This window comes from Protopterus annectens, chromosome 1.part0 (genome assembly GCF_019279795.1).
Source record: "Protopterus annectens isolate FY-2018-M chromosome 1.part0, PAN1.0, whole genome shotgun sequence".
Lineage (NCBI taxonomy): Eukaryota > Metazoa > Chordata > Ceratodontiformes > Protopteridae > Protopterus > Protopterus annectens.
In genome coordinates, this window is record NC_056725.1 from 13,734,454 (window position 1) to 13,757,566 (window position 23,113).

The following is a 23,113-nucleotide window of genomic DNA, read 5'->3' on the forward strand; positions in this document are numbered from 1 at the left end:
AACCTCTGAACAGTCTCTGATACATTACTCCATACATCAGGACTCTCAACAAAACATATTCTGTGTTGGCTGACTAAATATTAAGAGTTGGGTCAATAACAACAACCAAAACCTCCTAATTCAATTACCACATTTTATTCTGGAAAAATGAGAACACTAACAGAAAAGAAAGCAAATCCTAACAGTTTAATTTGTTACACTCAATGGGTAAACATACGTCTTCCTTTTAAAAAACTTAATTATTCCTGTATTGAATACACTTCAGTTCCTTCCTTTCAACTTCTTTCAACCTTCTAAACATTATTCTGCATGTATTATTCCCACAAATTCTGTCTATTGAAACTTATCAATTTACTTCTTTCGACATAAAATCTAAATTTTTCAATTCTGTACACAGATTCAGGGATTGCACAATCTACCACCTTGTTCTTTGCAGCTGGGAAGAAAATGGAGAGCCTGGTTTTGTGATACTTCATTTACCACCTTAGTCATCAATAAAATTAGTGCACAAGCTGACCCTGTGTCTTTGTGTAAAAGTAAATGATTTCCTTGCATGACAGCTTGAGCTTGCACATCCTTCTAGTACAGAGAATAGCCACCAATAAAATCTTCTTCAAAGAAACTGGAAATTGGTTTCAAATGCCACACTACCTTAAGCTGTCTTATACTTGCACTTTCAAAGTTGTGTAGTACAGATGACCGACAGAAAAGCAAAAATTGGGTTTCTGAGTGCTGCATTTGCATAGTGTTAGTGGTCTCTCACAAAGTGTGAGGAAGGTAATGGGCACTCAAGCAGCATATAGGGAGGTGCGACTTCTCAGGAGAGACACTGAAAACCATTTCTTATTCTTGAGTGGAAACAGAGGGGCCATTTGCTGGCAAAGTCTCTTGTGGAAGATACAACCAGAGTGGTCCAGCCCATTGCACACCCCCCTTTGGCTCTCAAGCCAGGTATTTTCAAAACACCCAAATGGCAATCCAAATGATATCCCTTAAGTTTTCATAAGTTTATAGATTACTAAGCAAAAGACTCAAAATCCTTTACATTTTACCAAATTTGCTATCCCTAGGGGAAAGAATAAGAAGGATCAGAAAGAGGAGTTTTGACTACTTTTACAAACTGCCTCTGCCCGTAAGGGACATGGGCGCCACCCAAGGAGTGAATCTGTTATTTCCCATCCATCGGTCCAGACTGCACTTCAAGATTGTCAGAGAAGGGCTCTGCTTCATGTGAATAGGAGGCCTATTCCAGAGGGGCGCAAGCTCTAGGACACACACATCTGTCTCTCCAGCATTAATCCATTCATGTCAGAGATCAGGTTTAGATCTTTGGAGCATGTAACCCTCATGCAGTTGTGAATATGCAGCATTTCCAGCAGGGATGGGTCAGAGACTGCCTTGCAGGTCTGGCACAGATCACCCATCAGCAATCAGTAGGAAAGTAAATACAGTGATAGGGCTTTTAATCAGTCCACATGACAGGTTGGTTATATCTTGCATTTTTTTGGTGAGAAACCTCTGATGACACTCAAACTGTTACAGATGCCTGGCGAGGTACATGCCAAAGAGTGCACTGTACTCAATTACTGGTCTGATGAAGGCTGAGTGGTATGACCTAGATCTGGATGCCATATAATCACTAAGCCACTTATGAGGATTTTACTCATCACCACAGACAGGGTGATCAAAGTTCATATTATCTGAGTACCCATATCTCTCACCACTGGGTACACTCTTACAGAGGTGCCATCAATGTTGTAATTTGCAGGTGTATTTGATTTTACAAAGGGTATTATTATGCACTTCTTCGAATTTAGTTTAAAGCCATGGCTCTGACACCCATCATTAGTCTGTGCCAGACCTTACTATAGGATAACAGTTTAGAGAGTCAGTGACTGCCCCCAACTTGGTCAGCCAAAGGCTAAATTTGCCTTGACATCGGAGAAGTATACTCCAAACAGGAGGGGTCCCAGCACCGAGCCCTATGGTACTCCACTGGTGACTGATCACTTACTGCATGCGGATTCCCCACTCCAACATCGTGTCCTTTCCATGGGCCATCTGGCTATCCCTCTGCTGACGTAGACATATACGCCCAATTTTGTGTGTTTATCTATAATATCAGAGTGGAGTATTGTGTCAAATGTCTTTAGCCAGGTCAATGTAGGCAGTATGCACGGTCGTATCCTCATCTATGGCCTTGGTGACCTTCTCAAAGAAATCCACCAGACTAAGCAAGCAGGACCTGCCTTTGACAAAGCCAAACTGGGTTGGGTCTAGCATCTGCAGATTTCCTATGGAGTTGTTAATCAGGTCCATGAGCATCTTTTCCATAGCCTTACATATCAGGCTAGTCAAACATATGAGTCAATTGTTTCCTGGGTCACTTAATGGCACCCCTTGTGAAGGGGGAGGTCTGTTGCTGTCTTCCACTCTGCTTTGACAAAGCCTGTCTGGAGTCTATGGTTACAAATCTGAGGGGGTTTGCTACATCATGTTAAAAAGATGAATGAGTTGGAGAGTAAATTTATTTTGAATTACAGAACTTTATGTCCTAGGGGCCTCAACCTTGAGGTAAATTTGGCAAAATTATGTGTTCGTAGGTTCACAGGTAATTATTGGGCTAATGACAACAGGAGGCCTTTTTAAGCCTAGACATGCTTGCCCAGTTGATAATCAAATCCTAAACTTTGTCAAGTAAACACCTAAACCATTACTCTAAACCCCAATCCCTAAGCCAATGAAAAAGAAGGGGAGGGTCAGAAAGTACCCAATGACAAAACATTAAAAGAGTTACATCATGAGGGAGGGTGGGTGAAAAGTACCTCAACTAATCTAAACCTTACGAAAGGGAGATTAAACACTGAAAAATTCCTTTATGATCAAGAGGCGTGGGATTGACAAAATTTAACTAAAAACATATGGTATGGACAGCAAATATACAATTGGAAGACTGAGAGGACCTCTTTGCAAACAAAACATGAGGGGAACAGAAAAAAATGTGACAGCTAGTTATGACCAGAATACAAACCAACTATGCAGGGGTTAAAAAGAAAAGCTGAACAGTAAAAACAGGGTTAAATGAAGTTAATGCAATTAGTGACACACTATTTACAATTTAAAAGGGCTAAAGAGGATTTCTATAAGTGTAAGAGGAGACAACTAACAGACAGGGAAATTCTTGATAAAGCAAAACTCAGTACAAGCTAAGTATGAGAAATGGGGAAACAGTTAAGAGCGAACAGAAAATGTCAACAGGAAACAATTTCCACTGTTCAATGGAGAGCACAAAAGCATAAAGTATGATGTGTGGGTAATTATTAAATAGATAAACATAACTGCAAACATGAGGGATACTACAGAAAATGAAAAGATAATTATGAAGTGGTACAGATAAAGGTGTGCAGAAAGATTTGCAAGAAAGAAAAAGGCAACCAGGACTTGGTCACAGGCTGTAATAATTGATTGTCAGAGGGAGTGTAGGGGAAACTGGGCAAAGGGAAAAAGTAGCAGCAGCATAGCAGGTTAATAGGTAGTCAAGTAGAAGTTAAAAAGTCACTCCAGGCCAGGGTTTACAGAGAGACATTTGCATTTTTCCTATACAGCATCATAGGAGGAAATAATTCAACAGATGGGTAGACAAGTTGCAAGAATACATTGTATACATCTATTAAGGTGCATTTAACAGTCTTTTCTGCCAAAGGATCCCCCCCTTTCTTCTATTCTGGTAAAACCGTTCATGAAATGAATATTACAAATGAAACAACCTTGCAAGCAAATTTCTCCTTCATGGCATCTCAACTACATTCTTGAAAAATTGACCTTACCAGCTTTTTGAACTGGCTATTCAGACTGATCGGAAGTTCTTAACATTGAAAACTGCTTTGCTTATTGTTCTGCAATCTGCAAGGCAAGTCTTTGTGTTGCAACCTTACCTGATTTTTCACAGGGATAGTGTTGTGTTAAACACTAATCCCTCTTTCATGCCAGAAGTGGTCACAGAATCCACTCTGTCAGCCTATTAACCTCCTTTTTACCTACCCAAAACTTAACAGGATACTGCCTCAGCAGTTCAGGTACGTTTTGCAGAATACTGTTAAAAACAAGCTAAGAACAGTACAGTTTCTTTAACAAGTGCAGGCTGAATAACTGACAAATTCAACCAAATATATAAAAAAATTAAATTTTTTTTATGAACTGATTTCGACAGTATGTACAATCTATTCTGGTTAGCTGTCAGCCAGCAAAATAACTACAGAAATACAATCTTTGTTGGAGTCAAGTAAAGCTGGGTTAAGGTTAAATAGTTCAAAAAGGTAAAGAGTTTGGTGAAATAAAGAAAAATGGAATATATTTCAATAAAAATGAGAAACATATTAGAAATCAGGTTTAGTGAAAGCAGGAAAATCACAACGATGGAAAATTCTGGATAAAATAAAGTTTGTTGGAGGAAAACTTTATCAATTAAAAATTAAGTATTTGAGTGGAGATACCTGGTGAGCATATACATTTGCAGGAAAAATTTAAAACGAATTGTTAGAGATATTTGCTATTTTATTTGGGGATCAAAACTCAATACAGTCAAACTGGGAGCTGTATACAATAAAAAGGAGGGTGCTTAAAATTTAAAAAATCCAACTAAATATATTCCTTTTTTGGGTATTAAAATTATGAAGGAATAGTGAAGTGGTTTGTTACGGGGAAGTACTGTATGCAAAACATGGAGGGATGAAGTAAAATGAAAAAAAGGAGGAAATGACTAGGTAAAAAAGTAATGTGGTAAGATGACACTATAGAAAGTTTGAGTGATTAAGTTAAAGAAGGAAAAGGTATAACATGATAATAGAGACATTATTTAACCTAGCCATAGAAAGATCATAAAAATGAGGTTAACGAGCAATAAAAATACAAAGGCTAGATTTGAAGACTTATGAGGCTACAGACTTATTAGACTACTGGAAAAAATCACCTGTGAAAAGCAGTATAAAATATGAAGCACACAAACAGAAAAATGTACAAACTATAATGAAGAAAAAATAAATTTTTAAACTGTAAATAATTTTTGGAAAAAATTTCAAAATGAGCACAAGTAAGAAGGTTTTTGAAATAAACAGATAATATTGTAAGGAAATTATGAAAGGAAAATGTGAAGTTGACAAATGGGATATTCACTTTAACAAGTATGGATGTTGTGGAAAATATGTGATGAATTGTTTTATAATAAAATATGAATGCCAAATGCACATTGGCTAAAATAAAAAGATGGAAAGGTGGATGTGGAGAAAAGATGGGGATAGATTGAAAGATGTTAAAAGTTTATGAAACTGAAGATTTAGAATACTGAAAATATTGTAAATATTTTACAAATTTAAAAAGAATGGAAAGGGTTCAAGCATTCATTGTATGTAGGAAGTACATAAAGCAATCCCTTCTTGTTTCAGTGCCATGGGGTCCTCAACATCCAAGTGAACTACCACCAACTAGGGAAGATTGGGCCGCATCCACCCCACCCTCCCCTGGCAGCTCCATCAAGCTAATGAAGTTTCCTTAATACCAAATGCAGGTGTACACTAATTTCCAGGACTCTGCTACTGTTCCTTTTTCAATAAACTTGCAGTAACGTAACTTTTAATGGCCAAAGACACAAAGACATAACTATATATATATTTTTTTGTTTGTTTTTGTTTCTAATGGCTTCCACAGCAGAAAACTATCATTGGAGAGCTCTTTCTAGATTAAAGTACATGGAAATCAGCAACAAGTCCTCAACTAGACAAACTTAATCAGATATTGTATGAACAAACTGTCTTGCTCTATCTACTCTACTAATCTGGCACAAATCACAGTGGGAGTTCAGATAGTTCAACAAGGTATAATATTAATGTCTGCAAATACATTTGGTGTCCCAAGCTAACTATGTCAGCAAGTTGTTCAGTAAGCTTCCTTTAGCTCCAAGGCACGTAACAGATAGACATGCAATTAGCAATGAAGGATCATTTTTCAAGGCAAATAACCTGTACGTGTAGTAAAATATGACAATACAATTAGTGTTATTAGCTACATCTTTTTTACACATTTGTAGGTCAATAAATATACCCAGCAACTATTTTCAAGAACTGAACACCTACAGGCAATATTAGTAGAAAACATTTTACACCATCTGCTCTATCAGTAGTCATCACAAATCTAAGTTAGACTACTTTATCACAGTAGTAGCTTTTATCTTTCGGCTTTTCCCTGTTAGGGGTCACCACTGCAGATTACCAGTCCGCAGACTGATTGGCAGTAGTGTTTTTACAGCGTCAAAAATTGCCAGCCCGGCATCCTACCTTCACAGAAGGCATACGCACCTAACTGCATGTCTTTAAAACTCACTCGACTGCAAGGAGGACATGCAGACTCCACACTGAAGGCACTCCAGCCAAGAACTGAACTGGAGAACCTCTAGCTGTGAGATGACCATGCTAATCATGTACTAGTTTTTATCTACATCAATTAGCCCTCTATTTCATGCACTGGAATTGCATCGACTCCAAGTCTGCATTAGCAGTATATGCTCCTTACAACCTTGTCTAACTGCATATTAACTATTAATTTTTCAACGTATCTGTAAGAATTACTGGTGCTTCAAGACTCCAATGAAAATTATTTACAGTGAGACATTATTAGACTATAAATATAATAAACATTGCAACAAACTTCCTAAATGAGCACAGTCAGCAAGCAAAATGCAACCACTCAATAGTACACAAATGTACTACACTCCTTATGGGATTAAAAACATTTCACATTCATTACAAACCAAAATTACAGCAACTTTCGAAAACTCTGGAACAAAATTTAACCACTGCTGTAGCATAAGGAAAGCTTGGCAAGTTTGCGGACATACATAAATCTTGGAAATTAGAATAGGCTACAGTGCATCTACAACATTTATCCACTGTTAATGAGATCACAACTGGTACACAGTGAACTAGGCTATGGGGCTAACTGAACAATCAAGAATACCACCATTATTTAAGCAAGAATAAAGACAAAAACAGACAAGCTAGTTCTAGTTGTGGAGACCGTGGTGATAGATCTAAAAGCACTTCAGTCCTAACTGAGCCTGCATACAGAACCTACTAGCACTCTGGAGGAAAAAGCCATGGTTAGAAAAAGAGGAGCAGGAGTAGACAAATAGCAAAAAGCACCAGACATGCCCTTGGAAGGTCTCGGACAGGTACCTATTTGCCACAGTCCTCATCCTTCTTTTTCATCCCAGGTACTCTGTGACCCCTGGGCTTTGTGGCTCACCAAGCCTCCTAATGTCAGACTATGTACATTCAACTCTTTCATAATAGGGAATTATCTCATTGCAGTATGAGGATAACAGCTGCCTGGAGGAGCTGTCACAGAGGCAGCCACAAGGGCAGCTTGTGCCCTGATCAGTTGTCTCAGCACTGATGGTGTTATTCTACAGCATAATTTTATCCCCGGAGAAGTGAGATGAGCTACCAGCATCACTCTGAGACCCACACCACCTTCTCCCAGAGACTGCATGGTCCCATACAATGGGAAACAATGGCTATCACCACTTAGTAGCTTGTTGAGCCACAAGTCCACCCCCACGGAAGCACAATGTAACACCACATGCTCCATTGAGAGACTGCAAAGTTAGGAGCTCTGCTCCACCTTCCCCTGCCAGCTACATCAAGCATCAGAGTATCTAAATCAGACTCTGGTCACATAGGCTATAGTCAAGCACTTATCCCTTTATATCACTAGACATGGCACATCACTCAACCACAGCTCCCTTTATTCACCGCTTAAGACTTTCACCAATGCCCACTCAATTACTCTAGTAAAACTTCCAATATACAGACTTTAAATGCCTGCTGTATAGCATATACATAATTTAATACCCAAACCCTGCTACACCCTACATCACTTTTCACTAAACCCCTCTGTTCATTTATCAAGGATTCAACTACTTCTCCCTACCCATTTACAAGTATTACTGCTAGTATTTTTACTTGTTCATTCTACATCACAGCTGGCCTACAACACACAATATGATTATTTGCCAAAGATGCGGTATAATGTCAAGTCTGACCACTGCTTGCCACTAGTTATTTACACCGTCATCACTAAACAAGTTCAAGATTAATGAAAAATGGCCTGTGAAACCTGATGACAAGACACTGACAATATTTTAATCACTACCAATACAGAATGCCCTACACGGGAAAAGCTGATTGCTGGTTAATTATTAAGAGATGCAACACTTTAATATCTCTAAAAACAAGGAGGGTGTCAACTAAAGCCTTGGATACAGTTTCAGAAGTGTGTCAATGATTTTTTAGCTAGACAAAGATGTTTTACACTAACAGGCATAAAGTTCACTTTTATGTAAACATGCCAAATAAAAGTATTAACAAAATAAATACCTTATAGTTCGACGAAAGCTTCAAGTCTGGCCGAAAAAAACTGTTGCTGATACCCATGTGTCTAGCTTGTACAAATTCCAAAACATGGAAAGCGGTTTCTGAAAATTTAAAGTTTTAAGTCATTATTTTTAACGTAAAATTAATCAAATGATTATGCATAATATTTCAGTAAGAAACATGTTAATTATAATTAGTATTTAATCTTCACATGACATTACATTAGATTTGAATACCAATACAGTCTCAATTCTCAAAGAAAAATCAACATTAATTTTCAACATGTATAAGCAGGAAAGACTATAGCTTTCCACAACTGCTTTGGACAGTAAAAAGTTTCTCCTCTGTGACCTTATGAATAACAAATTTTCTTATCACTTTGATCATGGCAAATAAATGCTGCCTTTACATTACATAACTCAAACTCAATGCAATCCAAATTATACTGTCTGTGTAAAACACTCGTTTTGTGGAGCACAAACTGGAGTTTGGTGGGGTGAAAGCATACACCATATTTCATTTACTTTTTTGTACGTCTGCGTATATTCTGCATCACAACACAAATTTATAAGCTTGTCAAATCAGCTTCAATAGATGGTTTCAAAACAAAAAAAATTATACAACTACCAAAATCAAATCTATTACTGTGTGTGCATTCAAGCAGGCAGCAAAAAGCTCAAGTACTGTGCCACTTCCACATCCAGAGACGCCAGCACAAAATGTGCTGGAAGTCTGGAAATGTAATGACAACTAAAACTCATAGAATCAATAGAATATGCAGAGTCACTTAACAGTCAAAAGACTTGGGTCATGTCCTACTTAATTACAGGTTACAAGATGCTCAAGATGAAAAAGTCCTGTTTGAAAATCATGAAGTCAAAACCAAGTCGCCTGACAAAACTAAAAACAAAGACACAAGTTCTAAAAAAAAAAAACAAACCCTAAGACTGGAAAGAGAGACATGGGTTTCGAAAAGCAAGGAGGCAACTATGAACAAGACCAGCTTACCAATCAGTGTGTGCATGTAAGCTGCAAAATGAAAATATATTCAAAAGAACCATCATACACAATATCTGGGACAAATAGTTTGTAACATCTTTACTAAACATGACATTTATAAAATATGGCATAGGTCACAGTAATAAAAAAGGAAAATTATACAATAGTCTCATTACTATTCAAAAATGAGCATGCTAACTGGACAGTCCTACCAGCACGGGTGTTGTAAATCAAGCACATCCAGACTTTCAATTGTTATATGCTGAGGGACAGACCAAAATATAAGAAATACAAGGTATGTTCTGCAAAACTAAGACAGAAACCAACCTGATTTTCCTTATAGTTTTGCGCTGTCAATTAAAAACTTTTTTTTTTAATTGGTAAAAATTAAACAGCAACAGAGATTCCGTTTTCTCAGTCGCTTCTCCTGCACTGCACTGATGTACTGTGCAGCTTATTGGACTTGGATTCTCACGATTGTAAAGTACATCAGTCTAAGGAACAGAATGCTGAAGACAGAAGTGCTCTTATACAAATATATTTAAGAAAGGTAATCAATTTCTTTCTTAAATAATATAATTGTATACTAGCAATAATCCACTTCTGTTTGTGGATATAACAGGATTTACCCATGGATAGTTTGTCTAATCACTTGGGCTTTGTCCACATGATCAAACTATGCCAACCATGAGTAAATTCCGATATACTCATGCACAGCTGTGGATTACTGCTCAACACTAACATTTCTATTTTTTATGCTGTATACATACATCTCCAACGTTATATAAATGAATCAAGTCCAGCCTTCCTTTAAACCTTGCTCCTTCTCAAACATTATTCTGCATGTACTGTTCCCACAAATTCCATTTATTTCCATGTGATTTGACTCTTCCTTTTCTGAAGATACCACCTCCAATTCTTTTACATATTTACAATATTCAGTACTTCATTTATAGCTGGTTTAGATTTTGATTTCCATTTCCTAATATTAGCACTCAATACCAAAAAACGTAGTAAGGACTTACCATAATATGTCTAGGCAATTCAGATCTAGTGTTCAGGCTCAAAAAATAAATTCCTTGCTAATGACTATATGCACCTCCAACATTTCTGACAAGAGTACTCCAAGGAATTTTTAAACATGTCAACTCATACTTCCCAAAAACATGTTGTCAGTTACCTCATGCTTTCCCATTACAATTCCACAGAATTTTTCCAAAGGTAAATAATTGCTGAAGTCTGTTTGACCTGTAATAATACCTACTGCAAACACTCATGCAAAAATCCCAAAGTTTTTGGATTCTCTTGAATACTTGGAAACAAAGATGTAAATTGCATTTCCAGTCTCTCAACCGAATATTTTCTAACATCCGCTGACTAATCTGCATCAAGCACAATTTCATATGCCCAACTATTTAAACTGTTAACAGCAGCTTTTGTTCAAAACGCTACTAAAAACTCTAACAGAGCTAGTCTTTCACTTAACAATCCCCTATCCTTTTCTCTTTGCCTGTACTCTGATATCAAGACTCAGGAGGAAAGGCAGTCTCTAACCTGCAGTCCAAATGTCTGCTAAGCCTCCACCCACTATTACCTTTCTATTTCTAGTTATAGGCACAAAATACCTTGGTTCCTTTGCTAATTTTGTCCAGTAAATTCTATGCCCCTACTTGCAGATATCCCTAGAGGAAAAATCTCTGTCCATTCGCATGTTGGCTTACTTCTTAGAACATTTTCTATTTTATAAATATGCTAGTCTGTATAAATTGTTATTCTGCTCAAGGACCTGAATCCAACACCCTACGTTTCTCTTGAACTTCCCTCCGGTTTAATCATTCATTTTCATTCTGAATTAAAGCCTTCTGCTTGTGTTACGTAAATGAGCCCTAACTGTAGCTCTGAAGCATCTCTTCAAATAAGGCAACACTAAACCAACTTGTTCCAAGAGAATCCACTCATCCCACTTAACTATTGCGCTCTTCCTCCCCCAGATAAACTTGTTCTACTCTTGTCATGCCATGTTCTCCGTTGGTTAATAAAAATATGGCTTACCTGTATATAAAACGAAAGGGACTAAATAATTTTCATTACTTGTATCTTACCATCCATAAAATGCTTCCAATTTCTCAGCTTTTGTATTACCTTTTGTCTTACCGCATATTCTACCTAACAAAGCATAATCCTTTTTAATCAATACATCTGAATACTTCAACTCATGTTCCCATAACAGCATTGCTGAACCACTTCATATGTGGTACATATTCGGTTGCAACAGCCTTTATTTTATCGTCCTTAACTTTATATCCTGAAAAGACCTGTAACTGTCTAAAATTATTCCACAACACCAAAATGTCATTTTCTGGAACTTTCAAATACAAAATATAATCTGCAAGTAAAGCCAACTCTTCTTGATTACCATGCCATTTTTATCACTAAATTTGTGGACCCCTCTCTTTCTGCCAGTGGCTCTAAATATAAAATAAGGAAGAAATATGACACCCTAGCTTTATTTCTCTGTTTAAACACAGCTCAGAGAAAACCCTCCCAACTTAATTATTGCCTCTGCCCACTCATACACCTACCTAATAAGCTATCTTACTCTATCATGGAATGCAAATGCTACTTACTGCCTCTCATAATATCCAAGCTGACTCGTTCAAATGTTTGCTCTACAATAAGACTAGTCAACAATAGCAGCACATTCTTTTATTCATCTCTCCTCCTGATAACCATTACTCCATTAATGCATTAATGCTGCAATATTTGCCTCCCCTCCACAAAACCGCAGTGATCCATATCTATCAATTTTGGCAACTCTTGTCATTCACTCAGCTAGTACAGTCAAACACTATATAATCCTGGTTTAAAATTGAAATGGGTCTATGTGAAGCTGGGTATGAAAGGTCTTTATCCTCAAGAGTAATAATAGGATGCTAGTATCACCCCCCCCCCACAAAAAAAAAAAGACTGAACAAAATCTTCTAGAGCACTATCAGTTTCTTCCTTTCCAATTTCCATAGGAATACAGTCTAGCATGGAGACTTGCCTGTTGACTGGATTATGCATCACAATTTTTCTCTCATCTCTTATAACTATTAATTGTAGAACCTCATCTTATTTTGACTTTAGCAATATTAAGTATTCAAGAAATATTTCCATTTGCAACTTTTTTTCTTCCATATTCCTCTGCTTTATATAAATTTGCATAAAATTTCAAAATCAAGAAGAAACAGATGCATTCTGGCCCCAGACAAGAAAAAACTAAACTTATGAAACAAACTCATGCATTATTCTCTTCATCATGAAGTCACTCAACTTGACATGAAAACATTTGAATAAATGCATTTGTCAACAGATGAGGTTACAGTTTAGAACATTTCCAAAATAACTCTAATACGACAAGATCACAACTTATTTTTCTGGTCATAAGGTCATTAAACTTGGCAACAATCCTTTTACTTTCTGTTGCCAGTTGTGCTAAAAGCTTTTGTGACTGGAGTTGAACAAGAATAGATGAACAACAACCTAAACTATGCATATTAACCAAAAGCTTTTTTCCCTTTGCCACTGTGCAGTTGCTCCTCTTGTTCTGAGATTCCCCTTATTCTGCAGTAGCTTTGTCAACTTCTCTAAATAATGCCAATTACTTCAAAATTTACTCTTACTGCTACTTTCCTAGATCTCTCAATTATTTCTAACCGTTTTTCAAACTTGATTTATATTTTTCCCCACTCACTAGACATCCCTTTTAAATAAAATTCTACAACTGTAACTCTCAAATCATTTTCACTACGCATTTCTTAAATTGCTCTTACTGGGCAAGTAGAAAAGCACCAATAACTCATTTTTACTTTATTAACCTGTAACTTTAGCTTAGGTTTTATCAGTGCATAATCTGAATGAGATGAGTGTGTTAAAAGTTTTCAATTAATAAACATGCTCCTGTGAAATTTTCTAGCCTATCTAGCCTCATTACTGTACCTTAGAGAATATGTAAATTTCACCTTCAGTTCCTCCTACTACTGAATTGACATCTTCCATACCCAATATTATCATGTATTTCTTCAAAAGATCTCTCCTCCTTTGTTGCACTTTTCCCTTCTACGTCATCTGGCACATTTTCACTGCTCCAAATCAAATCCCACTTCACACCAATAAATACTGAAAACAATTTCTCCCAAAATGTTCACAGACCACAATACTAGTTTAGAGTGGAATAGAACATCCGTTCTACTACAAAATGTACCATAATTGTCTTTTATTATCCTCTTCTATAACTACTAGAGCCCCTCTAGCAATCAGCATTATTATTCCCCTTTTCCTTTGTCTATGACATTTGTCCAATTGCCCAACCTGAAAATATCTGTGTCAAATTCATATGCTCATTTCTATCCAGATGTAATTTAATGCCTTGCTGCTTTTCATCTACACACACAAGTCATTTACATTCCATGGTAATACATGACAGAAAAGTACTGCTCCAGAGTCTTCCACGGTGGCTGCACACGGATACACAGCTTAATTTCAATTCTTCCAGTGTGAGTAAATAAGCTGGGAAGTAAGACAATGATATTGTCAACTTGAGTAAAATCAGATATTGGCTAGTAAGTGCACTGTGTAGATCCCAGCAAAGAAAAAATTTAGACAAGCTAAAACAAAATTAACCAGAAAAAGTGAAGAGAAAACACCGGCTAGGGAGAATCCTCAAGCTGTTCAGTAAAAAGCAGTTCAAGCTTCAACTCTGGTACAAGAAACGTCTTCCAGTAATTTAGAGGAAAAAGTAAATCAAATGTGCTCAGAAGTGATTAAAATAAATGAAACGATGTAGTAGTATATCAACTTAAACAAAAGACTAAAAAAAAGTTATTCAGATGAAATGATAAAACTACAAAAAAAGAGGTTGAAATGACGAAAAGGCTGGCTGAACTGGAAGGAACACACTACATTAATTTTATGAAAAAACAATTAAGAAACTAGACCAGTATTCCAATAGAATGTTTTAACTGAAAAGCACAGACTATATGCACCAAACCTGGCCATGTGAAAATACCCAATACCTATACAGTAAGGATGCAATCATATCAGCAGAAAGATTTGATCCTGACAAAACTAAGACAAAAGGGGAAGCCTCAAAAATTGGACACTGTAGGGTGTTTGTGGAAAATGGATTAGTCAATGTACCCCTGTCAGAAGAAGAGCACATTTATCCCAGGAATCAGGGAATACAGAGAGGCAGGTGTGAGATTAAAGTTGCTGCAACCAGCAGTCTTCCGAACATAGTTTCCTGAAGGATCAAATACATTTTTTGATGTAGAACAGGCTAGAGGAAATAAAATTTATTCAACAAAATGTGAGCCAGCAAACAGAAGGGTAATTTGCTTCTCATTCTTATGACAATAAAGCTCAAAGACAGAAGCTGTGCCAGTAAACCTTTTCCAATGTTTCAAAGGAAAATGTTTAAGAAAAAAAAGCACAGGTGTTGACTAGAAGACTCAGGAGTCCCTTGTACCTGAACCAGAGTCTGATGCTGGGAGATGGAGATGAAGAGGAAGAAGACCTACAGCATCGGAATTGGTCAGTAAATGGGAGACTAAAAAATTAATCACATTTGTGAAAAATTACTTTGCAAGAAAAAGTGGCTGAAAAATGACTGGACTTTTTGGACTAAGGTTAAACTGTGGGTGGACTATCAAGCATATGCCCCACTTTATGTTAATAATGTTTAGAAGACCACTAAAAAAAAAAGTTATGTACTTACCATCTTAAAATAACATTCCATCTGTGTTGTCCATCTTCATTTATCCTTGACCTTTGGAATACGGTTCCAATCCTCGGAACTGGCTCGGCCATTACGCAGCTCGTGCAAGCCAAAAACTCTACCCACAATACCCCTTTTCTCCACATTACCTCAGATCAAGTTTGCAGCTACAAAGAAAGACAGAAGAACATGTATATGGAATTGAAAAGGTTATATCCAAGATCAAACCTGAAAGTTATCAGGACAAGAGTAGAATCCTCCAAAAGTCTGTAGGAGGGGGAAGGAGGACAGGGTGCAAAGGATAAATGAAAGTCAACAACACAGATGGAACATTATGGTAAGTACATAACTTCTTTATCGGAGGATAATCTTCATTGAACAGTGACTTTGGGACACAGTCCCCAGCTACTTTAGATCTTGGGTGGCCTTGTGGAAGGATATTCCTGAGAACCATACAGCCAAAGGATGCACTTCCCCTGGAAACCAGATCCAGTTTGTAATAAGTGATAAAGGTATGCAGAGTAGCCCATGCTCCTGCTGAGCATATTTCATCCATGGAAGCCTTAGAATGGAAAACAGTAGACGTAGCTGTTGCCCAAAGTAGAATGCACTGCTAATTGGAGATTGTATTACTTTCATATACAATAAAAAATAGTCTCTTAACCACCTTGACAGGGTGACTTTTGAAACAGGTTTCCCCAGAGATGGACTAGAAAATGAGATAACGGATGCAATTTTCTAAATTCTTTAGTCCTGTTGATGTAGAAACAAAACTATCTGAACATCCAGCAAATGTAAGCAATATTCACCTTTGTTAGAAAAAATTCAGAAAAAAAACAGGTAAGTCAATGGTTTAATTAGTATTAGTTTTCAAAACCACCTTAGGAAAAAAAAAATGGGTTGGTTCTTAGAGTAAACCTATCCTTACGAAAAATCAAGTATGGGGGTTTTGAAGATAGTGCTTGTAATTTGGAAATCCTTCTGGCGGAAGTAAAAGCTAGGAGAAAAATGATCTTCCATGAAAGACACAGAGTGACATGTAGCTACAATTTCAAAGGGAGAAAGTACCAAAGACTGCAAAACTAAAAAGTCAGATCCCAAGGAGATAGAGTCTCTTTAAACAGAGGTTTCAACCACAAGGCTCCATTCATGAACACTTTACACAAATCTATGGGAAATTGGTGAATGGTCTTCAAAGACACTGTAGAAATTGGAAATGGCACCTAGGCAGACCTTAATGGAAGCAGATGCTCACTGAAAAAAAGCATAGCTAAAAACGCCAACACCTTTTCAAATGGTGCGGAAAAGTGGTTAAGACCATGATTGTACACCCAAATAGAAAATCTTTTCTACTTGCTGTGATAAAGTATCCTGGTGGAAGGCCTATGGGAAGCCAGCAGAATTTTTTTGGACTGGGGAAAATAATTTTTTCTGCCTTGTGACTAACAGAATTGGAGGAGCCAAGCTATAAACTTGAGGATCTTAAGATTGAGGTGCAGCAGTCCCTGTGGATGAGACAGAAGATCTGGAACTAGGTCTAGAATTCATGGACAGCGAATTAAATGAGGCCACAGAAAGGGGAACCAGACTTATCAAGGCCAGGCAGGCACAATGAGAATCACCTTGCTTCTCAACCTGCTGGCTTTCTTTAAGAAGAAAGGAATCAGTGGGAAGAGTGGGAAGGCACAGAGAAGTCCCAATGGCCAATTGTGAAGAGAAGCATCTCTCAGGGACTCCCACTGAGGGGTAATTAGAGCAAAGTAGCTGCTGCACTTGTTTAGGGGTGATGCAACAAGATTGCAGCAAGTCTGGCCCCCAGCGACAGAAAATCTCCTTTGTCACTCTGGAATTGGAATTGCAAGGCAGGACAACGCATCTGCTCAGTTTGTCAGCTATCACTTTACAGCTCCCCGGGATGTGTTACTAGAAAGAGGTTGCAGGATATCACCCACTGCCACACTCCTAGAGCTTCTTGACACACGGGGTAAGACTTGGTTCTGCCCAGTTTGTTGATGTACCAGACTACTGACATGTTGTCTGAGTGAACTGCAACCGTTCCTAGAGAGAGGACAGATTGGTAGGCTTGCAACACTAAGAGTTCTGCCCTCAGTTCCAGAACTCCGACATGCAGACTGGCCTCTATCAAGGATGAAGTGCCTTGGACTATTCTTCCCAAATAATGCCCCCCCACCCACCTCATCTGGGAGGAGTCGGTGATCACTATGGCCTTGGGTTGAAGTGGAACAAAGGGACAGACTACAAGAATTTCCTCGAATTCCATCTACCAGGATAAGTCCTTATGATTAAAACTGGATGAGTCACAAGATGGGGTAGGATGGACCATTGGGATGCTAGAAGCCATTGTAGCAGCCGCATGTGAAATCTTGCTAGTGGAAATAAGGTAATGGCTGCTGCCATGGACCCTAAAACTCGAAGGACTAGAAACGCAGGAGCCTCGTCAATGGAGAGAGTGGCTTGTACTTGGGATTTTATCTTCTGCAGCCTGTGAAGAGGAAGGGAAGCTACACAAGAGATGGTATTCAGATGAGTGAGACTTAGCTGAGATTTTGATGGATTCAATGTAATGCCCAGATGAGCGAACAGGTGCAGAAAGAAATGTTGCTTGAAGAGTAGATGCCTGGTAGGAGTGGTGATGAGCCAGTTGTCTAGAAAAGCAAACATCCAGAATCCGTGCAGTATCAAGTGAACTGTTACTGCTGCCAAACACCTGAACACCCTAGGGGCTGTGGTGAGGCCGAAAGGCAGCACTCTGAACTGTTTGTTCATTTTTATGTAAAATACACATCCTGAAGATCTTTAGAGCACATCCAGTAGTTTTCCCCTAAAAAGGGTAGCATAGACTGAAGTGTCACCATGTGGAATTTTGCTTGCTGAACAAATTTGTTCAGAAGGCTGAGATCTAATATTGGTCTCAAGTCTTCTGTCTTTTTGGCACCAAAAAGAACCTGGTTTAAAATCTGGATCCTATCTGGTCTGGTGGGACATCTTGGATGACTCTGTCTAGCAGCTTTTTAATGTCTAAAGCTGCTTGATCCCTCTAATTGAGTGGAACATCAGGGAGTCTTCATTTTTAGCTTAGAAAAAAAAAAAGAGTGAAGGGAATATGGTAACCTCTGGCAATGATGCTATGCACCAAAGTATCAAAAGTTATTTGCTGCCAGGCTTGAGTGCAGATAAATCTTCCCCCAACTACTTCCAGAGGTAAGCAATTGGCCCCCCCTTCAGGGGTGCTGGTAGGATTGTCCAGAGAAAAAAAAATCTCTGGAACACAGATATTGCGACCCATCTCTGCCGTGGGGTCAGCGTCTTCCATTAGAGCTACCCTCTCTACCCAGAGGGGCGCTACCCCCTCTACCCAGGAGGGAGCCACCACCATGTGTGTCCTGGAAAGGCCCTTGGGATTTTTTTGAACCATATCTTTCCACTCCTCTGATTCCTACAGGACGACTGTTGGGGAGCAGAAAAATATATGCCCACTGCAGACAGGATCTTTCTATCTTTTTTGCACCTGGCTACAGTTTCTTTGACTTTCAGGCCGAATAAGGAAGATACATCAAAAGGAGTATTGGGAAAGGAAGACTTTAATGGACATGCAAACTCACACAAACACATCCAGGCATGATGCCTTACAGAAACGCCTAAACCCGCTGCCCTCGTCATCCCTTCAGCTGCATGCATAATAAGCATCATGGATGAGTTGGAAATAAACTCCAGGGTGGCTAGCTGGGAGGCCATTTTATCCTGGACATCAGACACAGCTCCTGCTAGGGTATCTGGTAACGCCTTGATCAGATCCCTCTGGAGCCCAGTGAAATGTGCCATAAAATTCAGAGACCTTAAAGAGAAGGTCAATGATGCATACACCCGCTTTCTGAATCTGTCCAATCACCCTGGACTCTTGATTAGGGGGACTGACAATGGAACTATCTTCAGCTAGTTACTTTTTGGTGGCCGCCACCACAATAGCATCTACCGTCAACACCTTAGCCCAATGCTGGTGGGCTTCTGGAGCTTAGAGTATTTTGTCATGTCTCCAGTACATTGGCTCTACAGAGTCAGGAGCTTTCCAATCCCACTGCGCAATCAATTTAATAAGATTGTCAGCAGGAGGGGTCACCCAAGAAGTAAATGGGCAAACACCTAAAGCCTGCAAGTACATGGACGCGTCAGAGGTAGAGTCTTTGGGCTTCCAGTTACTCCTCTGTTTCATAATCTCTAGAATGTCTCTGAAGCAGACATCTTCTTGGGGGTGACCAGGGGGCAGCTGGGGGGGAACCCTCCCCATCATCCAAGTCTGTGGCTTCTGTGACAGATTGCTCATGGGAGTCCAAGGGTTTCCTCTTGCACATCCAGGGTGGCTCTTCAGTGGGAATCTCTGAGGATGACTCAGAAGAAGAGGGGCCCTATGCAGGAGTAGCTTGCAGCTTAGGTGCTTGCTGTCTGGGTGTGGAGATTGACTGCAGCTCTGGGCAAGAGGGAGTCCCAAGCTCAAACTCCAAAGCAGAAGGGGCCAGCTCAGAGCTTGCAGAGACCAATGCCCTCTTCATTAGCTGGAAGGCAGCCTCCCCCCCCGAAGAGGGATGGCAGCCTGGAACAGAGAAGAACAACCTTGAAACAGAGGTCACACCCTGCTCAGAGAGACCTACCCCTGAAGCAGGAGCCGACGTACAGCCCACATCAGCCAAGGTTCCAAGAGTCAAGGATGACTCTGAATAAAAAAAACTGGTGCTGATCTGGAAACAGTACAGTTTTGTCCCTACCATAAATGTAGATGTTCGAGTGGTAATACAGCTGCAGTAATCACAGATGGGTTCTCTGCAGTCAGGCGGGTCCTCGGTCGGCCGAATTCCAAAGTCTAGGGCCGACGTCGGTTGCTGTCGCCTTCTTTCCTGACGTCAGTGCAACAGGGGTATATAAGACACAGCCGACGCCATTTTCTTCAGTCTTTCTTGCCCCAGATGTCAGGTGCCCCCAGAAGGAAGGCAATACATAAATTATATATATAATCATGCAATGCAATATAATCAAAAATCAGTAGTTGCAAGCAAATACACCATAGAAGGATAACCCAATCAGGTTGTATGAAGAGGTGTTAGCCACTAGGCCTTTCCCAAGAGGGGAAGGAGGGAGGGGAAACCTGTACTGCAGCTGTATTAGCACTCGAACATCTACATTTATGGTAGGTACAAAACTGTACTATGTTCATCGTGCATACAGCTGCAGTAATCACAGATGGGTAGAATCCCAAAGCTACGCACAGGGTGGTAGGCACTAGGTGCAACTGGGAAGAGCCAGAATGCCCTGCAACACAGCAGTGGCAAAGCCTGCTCTAGTTTTGGAGTATAAAGGCAGGTGGTAGTGTTTTGTGAAGGTATGCACAGAACTCCAAGTGGCTGCCTCCAAAATATCTTTGGTAGGGACTCCTCTGAGGAAGGCTGTAGAGGTAGCTGTGGCCCTTGTGGAGTGGGATCTGATGCCTGTAGGAACAGATTTGCCATGAAAGGAGTAACAAAACCGTATGCAGTGGCCTATCCATTTTGAAATTGTCTGTTTGGAAATTGGCTTCCCTTGAGCTCCTACAGCATAGGACACAAAGTTGTTCTGATTTCCTGAAAGGCTTTGTTCTGTCCAAATAGTAACGTAGCTGTCTATGGATGTCTAAGGAATGTAGCAGCCTTTCTCCTTTGTTTTGAGGATTGGGGTAAAAGGTAGGTAAGTGTATGGCCTGATTTAAAGCTACCCTGGATACTACCTTAGGCATAAATGATGGGTTGGTTCGTAGGGAAACCCTGTCCTGATGGAAGATGAGAAAAGGCTTCACAGCCATGAGGGCTTGTAGTTCCGAAACTCTACGACCTGAGGTAATGGCCAGAAGGAAAGCTGTTTTCCAGGACAAATATTGCAAATCTGTTGAGGCAGCTGGTTCAAAGGGGGGCAATGTTAATTTTTCTAGAATGTAATTAAGATCCCAGGCTAGTATTTGTTGTTTCCTTGGAGGTCTTATATTCTTAGCCCCTCTGAGGAACTGTCTTAAGAGTGGGTGAGAGAATAAGGGTGGATCAGTGTTGTATTCTGCAGAAATGGCTGAGGCATGGATTTTGATGGAGGAAAATATAAGTCCACTGTTCAACAGCTCAGCTAGATACTGTAATGTCTGAGGCAAATTCAGTTTTCTAGGATCCTGGCCTTTTTTCTCATTCCAAGCGCAAAACCGTTTCCATTTTGCAGAGTAAGCCCTTCTAGTAGATGGCTTTCTGGCCTCCAAAATGACATCCTGCACCTCTTTGGAGAGTAGGGTCTGTTGTGGTGTTAAGGAATTTTCCATGCAGTCAGATGGAGTGTTTTCAGCTGACTGTGAAGAGTTTTGTAGCTGTGCTGAGTCAGTAGAAGAGGCATTAGAGGTAGGGTCCAGGGAGGAGTATGTGTTAGGCTCCTCAGGAGTGGGTACCAGTGTTGTCTTGGCCAATCTGGAGCAATCAGTATCATCTTCGGTCTGTCTGCTCTTGCTTTCAAGAGCACCTTGGGCAGAAGAGGCAAAGGTGGGAAGGCGTAAACTGTCCGTGCTGCCCAACTGAAAGAAAGGGCGTCCACTCTCCAGGCCTTTGGATGGAAGGTCCTTGAGCAGAACTTTTCAAGTGATGATTCCTGTGGGAGGCAAGGAGATCTATGTCTGGCCTTCCCCACGCTTGGATTATCTTTGTAAACACTTGAGGATGCAACTTCCATTCGTGTTGGTCTGTCATATTTCTGCTTAGATTGTCTGCCAGCGTGTTTTCCAATCCTGGCAGGTACTGTGCTTGAAGTTCGATTTGCCATTCCACAGCCAAGTTCCAAAGTGACATGGCTAGCCTGCACAGGGGGTATGAATGTGTTCCTCCTTGTTTGTTTATGTACCACATTACTGTGGTGTTGTCTGTTCTTATCAATAATTGCCCTGGATGCAGGAGGTCCTTGAAAGCTGTAAATGCATTTATCACTGCTAGCATTTCCTTTTGATTGATGTGAAGGTGCTTTTCCTTTTGGGACCATTTGCCCTGAATGCACCTGTCATGTGTGCCCCCCGGGCATAGTCTGAGGCGTCTGTGGTGATGACTTGATTTGCTTGAGGCTTGCAGAATGGTAGACCTGTGTTTGTTTGGCATGCTTGGGCCCACCATAGAAATTCCTGTTGCAAACATGGGATTATTGGTATTATTGTTTCCAAACTGTGGCTGTGTTGAGACCATAGGTTTTTTAGGTACCATTGAAGTTTCCTCATATGCAACTTTGCACATGGGATTAGAAGAATGCAAGATGCCATGAAGCCCAGAGCCTGCAGGATTTTCCTTGCAGTTAGCCTGGTACAATTTGCTAGTATTTTGAAGTACTGAGTTAGTTGTCCCTGTTTTTCTGGCGTAAGATAGGCCATCTGGGTGTTTGTGTCCCAGTTGGCACCCAGGAAAGTTATTTTCTGAGATGGTGTTAGCCTGGATTTCTCTTTGTTGACTGTGTATCCCACAGAATTCAATAACCGTGTTACATAAGCCAGATGTTCCAGAAGTATGTGTTTGCTGTCCGCTTGGATCAGGCAATCGTCCAAATAAGGGTAAATTTGCATCCCTTGAAGTCTGCAGTAGGCAATTACTGATGCCAGGCATTTCGTGAATACTCTGGGCGCAGTAGATAAGCCAAAGGGCAATGCAGAGAATTGATAGTGGATTGAACCTGCAAGAAATCTGAGGTATCTTCTGCAGCTTTGTCTGATTGGGACATGCAGGTATGCCTCCTTGAGGTCCAATGTTACCAGCCAAAACTCCTTGCCAGCATGGGAAGAAGCTGCTGTAAGGTGAGCATCTTGAATTTTGGTACGAGTAGAAATGTGCTTAGGATGGAGAAGTCCAAAATGGGTCTCCAGTCGGTTCCTTTCCTT

General features: G+C 39.8%; 1 protein-coding gene across 1 annotated transcript in view; it reads right to left on the bottom strand.

The window, feature by feature from the left end:
• BICRA (BRD4 interacting chromatin remodeling complex associated protein) overlaps positions 1 to 8,522 on the bottom strand; it is a 2,119,634-nt gene extending 2,111,112 nt beyond the window's left edge. Inside the window, exon 1 of the mRNA XM_044070712.1 lies at positions 8,430 to 8,522. The gene's annotated coding sequence lies outside the window, so the exon portion shown is untranslated. The remainder of the gene's footprint in view (positions 1 to 8,429) is intronic.
• Positions 8,523 to 23,113: the final 14,591 nt, after the last annotated feature.